Below are 16,337 nucleotides of genomic sequence, written 5' to 3' on the forward strand. Positions count from 1 at the left end.
GCTGGGGACCGTTTATGGACACACGGCCGCCCCCAGGTGGCTGGGGACCGTGTGTGGACACCCGGCCGCGGGGCGGCTGAAGACCAAGTATGAACACCCGGCCGCCCCCTGGCGGCTGGGGGCAGAGCGTGGACACCCGGCCACCGGGCGGCTGGGGACTGAGTATGGATACCAGGCCGCCAACGCAGCCATGACATGGTGGCCGGCGTCTGCCTCCACATGCTTAAAAGGCCCAATTTCAAGTGCAAGCAAGCTAGCAGTATGGTATTGCAGCCTGGGGGTGGGTGGGTGGCAGGTTGCACACTTACGCTTGCATTCCAAGAAAACAAAGCAGATGCTAACTTCTATCATCATCATCATGCTCCTCACCTTGGCACTCTCAACTCCCCTGATGTAGAAGCCAGGGCCCACAGGAGGAGTCTCATTCTCTGGTGGGCTCATCCAATGCTGCCCTAAAGCAGGCCGGGCTAAGAAAAGTGTGTGGGGGGATGTTCCAAGGAGAAATAGGGGCGGCTGAGGACCGTCTATGGACACCCGGCCGCCCCCAGGCGGCTGGGGACCGTGTGTGAACACCCGGCCGCGGGGCGGCTGGGGACCAAGTATGGACACCTGGCCGCCTCCTGGTGGCTGGGGACCGAGCGTGGACACCCGGACGCTGGGTGGCTGGGGACTGAGTATGGATACCTCACTGCCGAAGCAGCCATGAGGTAGTGGCCAGCTTTGGCCTCCTCCAAACTAAAAGGCCCCATTTGAAGTGCAAGCAAGCTAGCAGTATGATATTGCAGCCTGGGGGTTGGTGGGTAGCAGGCTGCATACTTGCGCTTGCTTTGCAAGGAATGGGGGAGGTACAATTGAACACTGCCCTGGGACAAGGACTTGCACTGGGATAGTTGCAAGTCTGCATCTTCTGATGCGGAAAGGATCACTTCTGATGGGCACACTTTTAGACAGTGACCTGGGTGTCAGAGATGCTTCCAGGGTCTTCACCATGCTGTTCCCATGTCTTTTCAACACTGTATATATGTGTCACACAGCACATTGCCAGATAAGATTGTAAAATGTTAAAATGACATTTCCCGGTGAATGCATTTGTCATGGTTGAAAACAATACAAAAGTGCAAAAACGCATAAAAAATGCTACTTGTGAACATAGCCCAAGTTGTGGAGGAGTATTTTTGTTTTTGGTTATTTATTTTACCTTATACACAAGTCTTTACCCTGGAAAGGAAGTTCCTTAACATATTTCACAGGAAACCGTTTCAGTTTCGTTATTGAACGTTTTATTGTGAGCCCGTTAAAGTGGTTTAATACCTCTGATCACGTTGTTGACAGCAGTGACCTGGGGGTCAGAAATACTTCCTGGGGCGATGCCCATGCTGTCCCCATGTCTTTTGAGCACTGTCACTATCGTTTTGGCCACTTTTTAGGCTTTCTACAGACTGCCGGGGGTGCCGCCGCAAAAATGCTCGGGTCTCCCTTAGACTAACATTGGGCTCGTTGCTCGGGTCGAGCACCCGAGTATTACCGTGAGCTCGGCCCGAGCTTCGAGCACCCGAGCAATTTAGTCCTCCCTCAACACTAATCATAATATGTCTAATAAATCATATCAAATTATATTGTACCTCTTGTCAAACAAAATGTATATTAGTAGCAATCAAATATAGAAGATGTTTTGAAAACAGCCCTATTCTACATTGATGCACATGGTAGCCATCTTCCTTATTCATCTTCTAGATATTATCAGCTCACATAGAGAGTTGGATTCTCTAGGCCAAATGTCTGGGAAGGCAGCATGGACTAGAGGCAATAGTACAGCAGAGCGGGTCTTGAAGAACAACAAGTTGGTATGAGAGTACCATGACAGCAAGATATGCAGGATGACAGACAAATAAGCAGAGCCAGTTCTGTAGATATACATGGGAACAGTAACTGTATAGAAAACTGGTATCTTCCAGAAGGGCAATAGTTAATCATAGGAAGCAGTCTAGTGTCTTCCAGCAAGTCAATGGATAATCACAGCTGGTTAGTTGTTAATTACAGAAATAAAAAAGAAATAAATGCACACTGGTGTTTTACAGCTGTCAGGAGGAAGTTAATAGCAGTGATGTATGCAAAATGTAACTTGTAGCTAGGAAATCCACACCATAATTGTGTAGTATTGGCACACCGGAGACTTTCTGTAAAAGAATGGTATCTTGATTGCAGAGGCCAGGTGTGGACATCACTAACAACAGTTGTCAGAAGTTGATAACTTGCTTCTCAAGAAGTAAGTGTTGACAGCACCTAGTCAGCTGGGCTTAGCTTGGGAATAATTCTGGTTGTAACATGTAAGTCAGGAGTAGAAGGGGAGATGATAGACATATATCTGTCAGAGCCAAGTTAAATATTTGCAAACTCCTGACAAGCTTGAGGCAACTGTGGTCAATTCTGGATTCTGCTGAAGCCAGCCTTAAAAGGCCAGGTGGGATCATGTCAGAGGAGTTCCTGGGAAACCTGATATGGATGACTGCAATGGGAGGTGGCCATAGAAGAAGAGTGAAAGGGCTGTCTCCGGAGCAGGGACAGGTGAGTAACAGCTAGAAAACCTGAACACATACAGTAACTGAAGGTTTTAGACTTTGTTGAGTGCAAGTAAGACTTTGGCTCTCAGATTAATAAATAGGCCAAAAGTGCTGATGTTGGAGTTGGTGAATCTTGAGACACTGGCTGGGATTATGTCATTGTGTCAGTGTTTTTCTCTATGCAGACCATACAGGCAATAGGCCAAGTCAAACAAACCTGACATAGCAACTGAGGAAACTATTTTTTAAACTTTATGCCACCAAGGACGCAATAGGGTGTAAAATGGGAACTTCTGATCAGTAAGGAGGCTCTTATGGGCACAGTTCAGTGCTATGAAGCACTTCTGGGCAGTGTATGATGCTCAAGGCACACTTCTATGCAGAGGCAGTGCTATAAGCGAATAGACTGTGATGCTAAAGACCAGCTTTGCCTTCATTCTGTCCCCACTTCCTGACAAAACCAAAATAAAACTGACAAACAAGTACTAACTGAAGACACCTGCAGTAAAGGCCTTTCAAAGCATCTTAATACAGTACATTGTTCATATGAAATATTTTGGTATTATATCAGTCACCTCAATATTTGTAAGCCAGGATATTATTTTAATATTAATATTAAATATATATATAAATACAGTACAGACCAAAAGTTTTCATGACTATGAAAATTGTACATTCACACTGAAGGCATCAAAACTATGAATTAACACATGTGGAATTATATACTTAACAAAAAAGTTTGAAATAACTGAAAATATGTCTTATATTCTAGGTTCTTCAAAGTAGCCACCTTTTGCTTTGATGACTGCTTTGCACACTCTTGGCATTCTCTTGATGAGCTTCAAGAGGTAGTCACCAGAAATGGTCTGCCAACAATCTTGAAGGAGTGCCCAGAGATGCTTAGCACGTCTTGGCCCTTTTGCCTTCACTCTGTGGTCCAGCTCACCCCAAACCATCTCGATTTTGTTCATGTCTGGTGACTGTGGAGGCTAGGTCATCTGGCGTAGCACCCCATCACTCTCCGCTGCAAGATGCTGTGGTAGACATGCTGGTTCAGTATGCCTTCAATTTTGAATAAATCCCCAACAGTGTCACCAGCAAAGCACCCTGACACCATCACACCTCCTCCTCCATGCTTCAGAGTGGGAACCAGGCATGTAGAGTCCATCCGTTCACCTTTTCTGCGTCCAAAGATCTCAAATTTGGACTCATCAGACCAAAGCACAAATTTCCACTGGTCTTATGTCCATTCCTTGCGTTCTTTAGCCCAAACAATTGTATTATGCTTGTTGCCTGTCCTTAGCAGTGGTTTCCTAGCAGCTATTTTACCATGAAGGCCTGCTGCACAAAGTCTCCGCTTAACAGTTGTTGAAGAGATGTGTCTGCTGCTAGAACTCTGTGTGTCATTGACCTGGTCTCTAATCTGAGCTGCTGTTAACCTGTGATTTCTGAGGCTGGTGACTCGGATAAACTTATCCTCAGAAGCAGAGGTGACTCTTGGTCTTCCTTTCCTGGGGCGGTCCTCATGTGAGCCAGTTTCTTTGTAGCGCTTGATGGTTTTTGCAACTGCTCTTGGGGACACTTTCAAAGTTTTCCCAATTTTTCGGACTGACTGACCTTCATTTCTTAAAGTAATGATGGCCACTCGTTTTTCTATACTTACCTGCTTTTTTTTTTGCCAAAAAAAATTCTAACAGTCTATTCAGTAGGACTATCAGCTGTGTCTCCACCAGACTTCTGCACAACACAACTGATGGTCCCAACCCCATTTATAAGGCAAGAAATCCCACTTATTAAACCTGACAGGGCACACCTGTGAATTGAAAACCATTTCCGGTGACTACCTCTTGAAGCTCATCAAGACAATGCCAAGAGTGTGCAAAGCAGTCATCAAAGCAAACGGTGGCTACTTTAAAGAACCTAGAAAATAAGACATATTTTCAGTTGTTTCACACTTTTTTGTTAAGTATATAATTCCACATGTGTTAATTCATAGTTTTGATGCCTTCAGTGTGAATGTACAATTTTCATAGTCATGAAAATACAGAAAAATCTTTAAATGAAAAGGTGTGTCCAAACTTTTGGTCTGTGCTGTATATATTTAATATTTTAATATTTTAAAACCAGGAGTGGATGGAAAATTTAGAAGTGATGCAGATGTTTGTATTACACGATTTTTCTGTTTGTTCCACTTCTGGTTTTGTCTTACAAGTAGAGTTGATTGGATTGTTTGAAATTCAGATATGCTTGTTTCACCAAACGTTACCAAAACATTTGATATGTGATGAATTTCACAGTGCTGAAAAGACTGCCTATAAAATACCTGCATAACACTGTATCTCTTAGGACTGTATTGAATCCATTTTGAACTTTTTAACGTAAACACAGTGATATTAACCCCTTTACACCTGAAGGCTGTTTGCACGTTTATGACTAGGCCAATTTTTACAATTCTGGCCAGTGTTCCTTTATGAGGTAATAACTCTATTACGCTTCAACGGATCCTACTGATTTTGAGAATGTTTTTTCATGACATATTGTATTTCATGATGGTGGTAACATTTCTTCGATATGACTTGCGTTTGTTTGTGAAAAAAATGGAAATTTGGTGAAAATTTTAAAAATGTAGCATTTTTCAAACTTTGAATTTTCATGTTCTTAAATAAGATATGTCACACAAAATAGTTAATAATAACATTTCCCACATTTCTACTTTACATCAGCACAATTTTGGAACCAACATTTTTTTTTTCATTAGGAAGTTATAAGGGTTAAAAGTTGACCAGCGATCTCTAATTTTTGCAACAAAATTTACAAAACCATTTTTTTACGGACCACATCACATTTGAAGTGACTTTGAGGGGCCTTTATGACAGAAAATACCCAAAAGTGACACCATTCTAAAATTTGCACCCCTCAAGATGCTCAAAACCACATTCAAGAAGTTTATTAACCTTTGAGGTGCTTCACAGGAGTTTTTGGAATGTGGAAGAAAACAATGAATATTTAACTTTTATTCACAAAAATTTTTACTTTATACCTAAATTTTTTTATTTTTGCAAGGGTAACAGGAAAAAATGGACCTCAAAATTTGTTGTGCAATTTCTCCTGAGCACGCCAATACTCCATATGTGGGGAAAAAACACTGTTTGGGCGCACGGCATGGCTCGGAAGGGAAGGAGCGCCATTTGACTTTTTGAATGTAAAATTTGCTTGAATAATTAGCGGATGCCATTTCGCATTTGGGGAGCCCCTGATGTGCCTAAACAGTGGAAACCCCCTACAAGTGACACCATTTTGGAAACTAGACCCCTCAGGGAACTTATCTAGATGTGTGGTGAGCACCTTGAAGCCCCAGGTGCTTTACAGAAGTTTAGAACATTGAGCCATAAAAATAAAATTTTCACATTTTTCCCACAAAAATGTTTTCAGCCTCAAATTTTTCATTTTCATAAGGGTAACAGGAGAAATTGCACCAAACCATTTGTTTTGCAATTGCTCCTGAGTAAGCTGATACCTAATATGTGGGGAAAAAACACTGTTTGGATGCACGGCAGGGTTCAGAAGGGAAGGAGCATTGTGTGACTTTTTGAATGCAAAATTGGCTGGAATTGAGAGTGGACACCATTTCGCGTTTGGAGAGCCCCTGATGTGCCTAAACAGTGGAAACCCCCCACAAGTGACCCCATTTTGGAAACTACACCCCTCAAGGATTTTATCAAGGGGTATAGTGAACATTTTGAACCCAGAGGTACGACACAGAATTTGATAACATGAGGTCATCATATTGAATATGTTGTCATTAGTCTTGAGCGCAAGTGCTCTCTATTAGTGATGAGCGAGCATACTCGCTACTGCTCGGTGCTCGCCCGAGCATCTCACTGCTTGAGATGCTCGGCGCTCGCCTAGTATTTCCGGTGTTGCTCGGCGGGAGCTCGGGTCTCCTCCCTGCATGTTTGGCGCTCTTTACAGAGCCAATGAACATGCAGGGATTGCCTGCCACTCACTGTAAAGCCGTAGCCATGTTGGTTGTGGCATTACATTGATTGGCTGGCCACACAGCTTCAGGTCTATATCAGACCTGGCACTGACATGCTCGTCACAGTCACTCCGGAATCAGACAGTGTAGGGAGAGGTGCTGCTGAGCTAGGGAGAGATTTGCTTGTTTCTAGTTAGTGTAGGTGTACCAAACTATATTATAGACACATATCCATCTCAACAAACAGTCCTTCTGAGGACTAATCCATCTGCAGAGATATCAGGCAGACAGTGTATATAGGCAGGCAGGGTATATAGCAGACTGCAGTGCACATAGCACAAGAGGCTCCATTCCAGTTTTGTCTGTTGCTGTTAGATATTTCTAGAAATAGGCCCAGGTCTCAGGGGCCAGGAATAATTTTTTTTTGGATCTTAATCCTCATTATTTGCTTAAAAAGCAATCCAGAGAACACCGTTGTTCTGCGCCATTTGCTTGTTGGCACTTCAGAATACAGCCAGGTCCTTTCCATATTACAGCGCTAAAAAGCCAGCTATTTAAAACTGAGGTTTGTCCGTCACACGGCTCACCTATAATTGCTCTGAAAATACTGCCATTTCTGGCCTCCATTAAAAATTAGTTTCAGTGTGTCAGTGAAGCAATTGACACCAGTTTGCTGTTCAAAATAGTTACCTACAGGCCAGGTATTTAATACTGTGTTTTCTCCATCACACGGATCACATATACGTTTTCAGAAAATACTGCCATTTCAGGCCTCCATTAAATTTTTTTTTCAGTGTGTCAGCAAAGTTTTTGACACCAGTTTTCTGTTCAAAATAGTTACCTACAGGCCAGGTATTTAAAACTGTGGTTTCTCTGTCACACGGATTACATATAACTTCGCTCCAAATTCAGTCATTTGTAGTGAGCGTGGAAGATATTGTCCTCCATTTAAAATGGGCTAGGCACGTGGCAAGGGACGGGGAACTGGATGTGATGGTGATGGTGCATGCAGAGGCCGAGGCCATGGGCAAGCTGAAATTGTGCCACAACAAATGCCCACATCTTCTCACCCGACCTTCCTGTCCCAATTCCTATGGGACCGCAGCACACCACTATTGAACCCAGAGCAGTGTCAAAAGGTTGTTGGTTGGATAGCGGATAATGCTTTCAGTCACTTTGCCACCACCACCACCCTGTCTTCCACACGGTCAAGTCTCAGTAGCCGTGAGTCTGGACTGCATATTCCTCACCCTGATCCTCGTGCCTCCCACCATACCAAATGCCCGGAGACAACGGATCCCACACTTGGACACTCCGAAGAGCTGTTCACTTTTCCATTTATATATTCGGGCCTCTCGCCTGGTCCACTTGAAGCGGGGCAAGAGGAGATCGTATGTAGCGATGCCCAAATATTTGAGCAGCCACGGTCACATGAAGGCGACGGTGGGAAAGTGTCACAAGAGGTGGACGATGATGAGACGCAATTGCCAGAAAGTCAGGAGGAGGACGAGGTGGTGGATGATATAGTAAATGACCCAACCTGGCAGGAGGACATGCAGAGCGAGGACAGCAGCACACAGGGGGAGGGAGGCAGAGCACCGCAACAGGCAGGAAGAAGCAGTGTAGTGGCTGCAGACAGAAGGCAGGCAACCGTTCCCTGTAACACCAACACGAAGGAAGTTGGTTGTTTTTTAAAGATTCTGCTGTTAACCCCAAAAAGGCCACTTGCACCATCTGCAAGGCCAGCATCAGCAGGTGTGGCAAAACTAGCAGCGTGACCACCACCAGCATGATCAGGCACGTGGCAGCAAAGCACCCGACTTTGTGGGCCGAACCCCAGGGTCAGGGAACAGTGTCTGCGGGTGGCACCATTGCTTCTTCCGCTGTTGTGCATGCAAGCCAATCCCCTGTCCATGGTGCATGCGAAGATGCCTCCTGCCCTGCACCTGTTATTGCACACTCTCAAGTAGCAGCATCAGGAAGCATGTCCTTGTCCCAGCGCAACGTTCAGTTGTCCATACCCCAGTCCTTGGAACGCAAGCGCAAATACACAGCCAACGCCCCACATGCCACACTACTAAATTCCCACATTTCATGACTGCTTGCACTTGAAATGTTGCCTTTTAGGCTCGTGGAGACGGAAGCATTCCGCAACCTGATGGCGGCGGTCGTCCCTCGGTACTCAGTCCCCAGCCACCACTATTTCTCCCGGTGTGTTGTCCCTGCATTACACAAGCACGTGTCCCAAAACATTAGCCGTGCCCTCAACACCGCAGTTACCAGGAAAGTCCACCTAACCACGGACACGTGGACAAGTGCTTGTGGGCAGGGACGGTACATCTCGCTGACGGCAGACTGGGTTAACATAGTGGAAGCCGGGACCCAGTCGGTCCTTGGGACGGAATACGTCCTCCCGACACCAAGGATTGCGGGCCCTAGGTCAATCAGAGTTGCCCCCACAGTCTACAGCTCCTGCACCTCAGCCTCCTCCTCCTCTTCAGCCTCCATCTCCGAAATGACCACATAAGTCACAAGCTGGAAGCACTGCAGCACTGCCTCGGTCAAGCGGCAACAGGCTGTGCTGAAGCTAATATGCTTAGGGGACAAACCACACATTGCTGAAGACATCTCTGAAAGAGCAGGCAGATCTGTGGCTTACACTGCTGAACCTACAGCCAGGCATGCTCGTGTGTGACAATGGCCGGAATCTGGTGGCGGCTCTGAGGCAAGGCGAGCTCACACACGTACCATGCCTGACCCATGTGTTTAACCTTGTGGTTCAGCGGTTTCTCAAATCCTACCCAGAGCTGCCGGATCTGCTTGTTAAAGTATGCCGCCTGTGTGCCCATTTTTGAAAGTCACCTACAGCTTCCGCCGCCCTTGCCGTGTTTTAGCAGCGTTTGCTGCTTCCGGCTCACAGACTGGTGTGTGATGTCCCCATGCATTGGAACTCTGCACTGCAGATGTTGGGAAGCATTTGTGAGCAGAAGAGGGCAGTTGTTGAGTACCAGCATCAACAAGGCCGTCGGTATTCAGTTCAGACTCCAAACATAAGACCTCAGGAGTGGACATGGATGTCAGACATATGTACCATCCTCCAAAACTTTGGGACTCCACCAAGATGGTGAGCGGCGATGATGCCATAATTAGCGTCACCATCCCGCTTCTCTGTCTTCTGAAATGCTCTCTTCTCACAATCAAAGAGGATGTATTGCATTCGGAGCACAATGAGATGGAGCAAGGAACCATACAGGGTGATTACACACAGCCCAGCCTCATCTCATCCCAACGTGGATTGGGTGACAATGAGGAGGAGGAGGAAGAACAGGAGCTAGTTTCATGCACTATAGACGGTACTACCTGCACAACTGTCATACCGTCAGTTCAGCGTGGATGCTCTGAGGACAGAGAGGAGGAGTAGGAGAACATGGTCACTCGTCCTCTTGGTGAGGACACGGAAGTCTTGCCTGTTAGCAGTCTGGCACCCATGGCTGAGTTTATGTTACGCTGCCTTTCCCATTTCCCTCGCGTTCTCAAAATTTTGGGTGACAGACATTACTGGTTGGTGACACTTCTAGACCCACGCTACAAGGAGAACTTTATATCTCTTATTCTTGAGGCGGACAGGTGTACAAAAATGGGGCTGTACCAGAAGGCCCTTGTTGCGGAATTATTAAAAAAATTCCCATATGAAAACGCTGGCGGCAGAGGTTATAGTTCTTTGAACAACCAAGGAGTATAGGCGAGAGAGACACAACTCCAATCCAGCAGAGGCAGGGGAACACTGTCAAAGTTCTGGGAGAATTTTCTCAGCCCTTCCCATCGCACAAGCCCTGACACGCGGGGTACTCTCACAAAGAGTGCAAAGTTTGGATAGATGCTGAGGGAGTACCTTGCCGACCGTACCAACGTCCTCCGTGATTCCTCTGTGCCTTATAATTATTGGGAATCCAAGCTGAATACGTGGAATGAACTGGCTCTCTACGCCTTGGAGGTCCTGGGCTGCCCTGCCGTCAGCGTTTTATCAGAGCGGGTTTTTAGTGCCGCTGGTGGAGTTAGGCTGCGTGCCGACGATGCGTTTTTCAATCGTTTATGCTGTGTAATTTGCGCAGCGTAAATGCTTGTAAAACGCTTGGCAAGCCGTCCCCCATGGTCCCCAATGACAATCCGCAATTTCAGTGCCCATGCTGCGGATTTTTCCACAGTGTTTTTGATGCGCTGAAAAATCCGCAGCATGTTCATTATTTGTGGGTTTCCGCTTGCGGAATTGCCTTCTCTATGCATTAAAAAACGCAACGCAATTCCGCATGTGCAAAACGCTTAAAAAACGCGCAAAATACGCGTGTCAAACTCCGCACACGTTTTTCCGGGAAAGGACATGCAGAACTGAAGCAGAAATTTTCTGCTTCATTTCTGCATCGTGGGCACATACCCTTATAACTGATAAGTGCATCCGTCTGTCAACGGAAAATGCTGACAGGTTGACTCTTATAAAAAAAAACAAGGGCTGGATTGGGCCAGACTTCTCAACACCACTGAATGATAGCAGCGTAACATAAACCCAAATCCAGTGTCTTTTTTTGGGAGGTGTATTCCAATGCACCTCTTCACACCCACACATGGGTCTATGCTTCCTGATTTTGGCTATTTGCTCTTGTCCTTCTGCTACTCCTCATCCTCATCCTCCACCACCATATCACCAGGGTGACAGTGGTCCGTGATGCAACACCCACATAATTTTTTTAAAGGGTGTTTATGATACCCGTAAAAAATAAAAATGTATACAGTATGTTCATGTATACCCCCCAGGGGTAAATGTTTGTCAGCCCATACACTTAGTGCATGGGCATTATAAGTATAGGAGACCCACTACTTTGTAATGGGAACATTTTTTATGAGGCCCTCCTCCACGTCTCTTCCAAGGGGCATTGGAGTGCCTCACAATTTTTGGCAACCCTTGCATTCACTGCACAGGCAAATACAATGGGAGACCTACTTCCTAATAATGGGAACATTGTTTTCAGGAGGCCCTCCTCTAAGTCTCTTCAAAGCGGCATTGGGGTGTGTCCAAATTTTCAAAGTGGTATTCGGGTGTGTCCAAATTTGGGCAGCCCTGCAACTCACTACATACGCAATAACAGTATAGGAATCCCACTCTTTAGTAATGGAAAGAATAGTGAGGGCCGACTGCTGGCCCTTTAAGAATAGTAAAGGCAGCCTGATGGCCCTATAAAAATAGGCTTTGTGACTTTCAGAGTCCCTCCTTCATAAATGAAACACGATGTGTCTGATGATCTTTCACACACCACATGGCCAGATAAGGTTGTAAAATGTTAAAATGACATTTCCTGGTGAATGCATTTGTCACGGTTGAAAGCAATGCAAAAGTGAAAAACCACATCAAAAACACTAAGTGTGAACATAGCCAAAGGTGTTGAGGAGTATTTTTGTGTTTGGTTATTTATTTTGCTTTATATACAAGTCATTACCCTGGAAAGGATGTTCCTTAACATATTTCCCAGGAAAATCCATTTTGGTTTCGTTTTTGTATGTTTTATTGTGAGTCCGTAAAAGTGGCGTAATACCTCTGACAACGTTGTTGACAGAAGTGACCTGGGAGTCAGAAATTCTTCCAGGCGTCTTCCCCATGCTGTTCCCATGTCATTTGAGCACTGTTCCCATCAATTCGAGCAATTTTTAGGCCCCCTCCACTGGGTGGAGCCACCAGAAAAATGCTTGAGTTTCCCATAGACTTATATTGGGCTTGTTGCTTGGGTCGAGCACCTGAGTATTCCAATGTGCTCGACCCGAGCATCGAGCACCCGAGCATTTTAGTGCTCGCCCATCACTACTCGCTACTTGAGTTTGCATCGGGTACTCAAGTATGCACCAAGTATTATGGGTGCTCGAGTGACATGTTTGAGTCCCCACACCGCATGTTTCACGGTTGTTAGACACCCAAAAAAAAAAATGCGAGGATTGCTCATATATGGCTGGCAATCCCGCGTGTTTTTTTTGGCGGTTTATCAGCAGCGAAACATATGGGGCAGATATGATACTTGGTGCATACCTGAGCACCCTATGCAAGCTCAAGTAGCGAGCACTTGTGCTCAAAACTAGTCACCATTTTTTTCCTTTACTTTTGAAAAAATCCCAACTCAACCCTAACACAACTCTAACCCCAATCCTAACCATAACCCTAATCCTAAACCTAACGCAACATTAACCCAAACACAACCCTAACACAATGTTGTGCTGGCGTGTCCTTTAATAAAATAAAACTTAAAGGACACGTCGGGTTCCACCGGACTGCAGAGGAGCTGCAGCAGCTGAGTCCCAGAGGAATGTTCAGCTAAGCACAGAGAAAGAAATGAACTAGTGTGTTAAGTGCACACACTAGTAGTAATTAAACAAGGTACAATACTGGGAGTTAACAACACTCCAGAAACTAAACTAATAAACTTCTGCACTGCAAGACACAGCTGTGCAGAGCAGAAAGGATTTGGCAGCATGAAACGCCTGAGCACTAGATGGCGGTGTATAGAGCTGCAGATAGCTGCTGGCCAGGAAAGGCCTGGAACCTAAGTTCCTAAAGAGGAGGAGAATCTCTGCAGCACCCAACACATGGGTGTAAAAGTGGCAGTGTGACCGCACATACAATGGCGGACCCTGGAATACTGGATCGGCAGCAAGGACGCCTCCGTGGTGTGGACACCAACTGGTGAACCGACACGGTTGAGCGTGCTGCTCACAGCATTCCCCTAGCCCTAATTGATGGCTAGGATGACTAGGGAGCTTTCAGCAGGAACCCTTGACAACGACTCTCACACACTGCATTTACTGCCAGAGACCTCACCCCAGGTTAGAAAGAGATAGACTAGGCACCGGGGCAGAGCCCACGGAGCCCTTAAATACACTAGAGACAGCCCCAGCCCCCCAGGACAACCAACTACACTGTACCAGACAGCAGGGGTCATGGCTTAGCGGCACATGACCGCAATGGGGCGTGGCTTAGCGGCACATGACCACAAGGGGGTGTGGCTTAGTGGCACATGAGCAGAAACGCAGAAACCACACTTAGAATCCCTAGAACGTTACCTAAATGCTGACAATTACTGACCAGCAAGAAAGTGCCTGGCCGGACGCCGCGAGAAAGCCCTTCTCCTGCGTACTGGCCTAACATTACCCCCCCTCTATAGGGCTCCCCCCCCCGGAATTATGGATACGCTCAAAAGCGGCAATAAGATCCGGAGCGTTGATTTTGTCTACCGGCTCCCAAGTCCTATCCTCCAGACCATAAGCTCGCCAGTCCACCAAATAAAACTTCTTGCCCCTAACCACCTTAGAAGCTATGATTTCACTTACGTCAAAGTCATCCTGTGCAGATTCCGATTCAGCCAGAAAGGAACCAGAGAATTCATTGAGAGTAACCGGTTTGAGTAAGGAAACATGGAAGGTGTTAGAAATTCGCCAAGCGGCCGGCAATTTCGGCCGATAGGCCGCATCATTCACTTTGGCCAAGATTTTAAATGGCCCCAAATACCGGGGAGCAAATTTAGTCGAAACCACCCGGAGGCGAATATTGCATGCAGAAAGCCACACCAAGTTCCCAGGAGCATAACTTGGAGCAGGACGCCAATGCCTATCGGCCATGACTCTCATACGCTCCTTAGCAGCACACAAAGACTCCTGAGTCTGATCCCAGATATCTCTGGTAGTGTTGAGTAGTGTTGAGCCACCCCCGTAGTGTTCGAGTTCGGTTCGGTTCGTCGAACACCCGTGTGTTCGCCGAACTGTTCGTCGAACTGTTCGTCGAACACCTTCGAACACCGTTAAAACCAATGGCAGGCAAACAAAAACACATAGAAACACATAGAAAACACCTTCACTTCAAAGGTGTCCAAAAGCTGACAAACTGCTCAGAAGACACAACTAACACATGGAAAAGTGACAAGTACATATAGTCATGCGAAAAGAAAAGAGGTGGAGGAGTAAAAGGAGGGGGAGACACAGATATAGGCATGTCATGCCCTTCTAAAATCCAAAAAGTGAGAAGCCGAGACGGCCAGTCCGCTCCTGCCCGTGCCACCTCCGTGTCGCCGGGTTTGTGCCAGAGCCGCGGTGAACCCTGACGGCCAGCCCCCCTCTCCCAATACTGGTGCCTGTCCGCTGGTGGGTCGAGAGAGCCCCCCTGTGGTGGAGGCAGCTCTAAGCTTTTTAATTTAAATTGTCCCTCTAATTTGAATGAATACACTTTAAATCCATTTACAAGGATCTATTGGAGGGCAAGTCTCATGCCAGCAGCCGCGTAATTCCAGCTCCAGTAGCGTCCACTAAAGCTGCTGCAGTTAAAAAGCTTTTATAAGGATCGAGCTCGGCTGTCCACCGCAAGGCATCCTAGTGCCAGTCCCAGCCCCTATGCCTTGGGGTGCCTCCTGATGCTCTTCACTAAGTATCCCGTGGTCCCGAAGCATTTCCTTTGAAAAAATTAAGTGTCCAAACTACAGGTGGTGTAGCTTGCTTAACAGCCGGGATAATCCGCTGACTAGCAGACACTGCTACTAGGCACAAAGTATTTCCTGGGCTAGATGCAGTTAAAAATTTGTAAGTAGATACTCTCGTTGGATGCTGAGAAAGCATTCCATAGAGTCTCCTGGCACGCCATATATGATTCTCTTAAAAAGCTTGGGGTAGGGGTCTAGGGGACCCTTTTATAGCCAAAATCACGGCCCTGTATCACAATACGTCACCTAGGCTGAAGATAAATGGAACTGTAGCACCGAGGGCTCGGTTGCTACAGACGTATTGCACCTCACCCAGAGGTGTGATATCTCACTCTCAGATAAGGATGGAGTGTGGATCAGGACCCGACACCTGCATGCATTACACCACATTGCCGTGGGGCAGGGCGACCAATATGCCCCTGAGATGGGCACGACAGTCCCTGTCCCTGGCTGGAGTGGGGGGAGGGAACACTGAGGAAGGGGAACCCTGCAGTGCAGGAGCAGGGAGGAAGCAGTTCCTGGGTGCATTGAGAAGGGAGTATAAAAGGTGGGCACCATCTTAGTTCAGTGCAGAGAAGTCTGAGCAGAAGTGGCAGGGAGCAGGGGCTCTGCATGAGCTCTGCTCCGGAGGCGGGCCTAGTAACAGAGGCCCAGGCCTGCAAGAGGGAGAAGGAAGGAAGAGGAGCGGAGAGGGCTCCAGGAACGAGGAATGAAGGGATCCCAGGGGTGCGGACGGGCGAGTCGCCACCGCACGCCCGAATCCACCTGCGTGGAGGGGTCAGGCCAAAGGGGGAGACCGGTCCCCGAACTAGTGGAGGCAGGAAACGACCCTCAGCTAGAAACCGGAGGCTCTGACATTTTATGTGGCGCAGCCCCTTGCTCCACCCGCTCGGAAGGCACCACATAGGGTCAGGGAAACTGGCGCCAAGTTTACCAAGAGGAGGCCCGAGGCAGCCGGACAGAAGTGTTGGTAAGAAAGGCCAGACAAAGGACACACAAAGGGGGTCCTGTGAAGCGCTCCAAAGTTATCTGGGAGTTGTCTGAGCCCCTCACCTGGTGAGCACAGTACGACGTGGGCAGCCGTTACCTGCAGACGTGGTCTGGATAATAAGAACTGTGAGTAAAGGCCCTGAACTGCATCACTGACTCCGTGTCGTTACTGCTGCTGCCCTGCACCATCACCCCCATCCTCCGCATACACTGCCCTGAGGCTATACTCCTCCCGTGGGGAGTTATGCTACGCTCTGCTGCACCCACAACACCAGCCTTAGCGGTCTGCCCTGTAGCGGCGGT

This window comes from Phyllobates terribilis, unplaced genomic scaffold (genome assembly GCF_046119375.1).
Source record: "Phyllobates terribilis strain yellow unplaced genomic scaffold, ASM4611937v1 Scaffold_1__5_contigs__length_1240528914, whole genome shotgun sequence".
NCBI classification, from domain to species: domain Eukaryota; kingdom Metazoa; phylum Chordata; class Amphibia; order Anura; family Dendrobatidae; genus Phyllobates; species Phyllobates terribilis.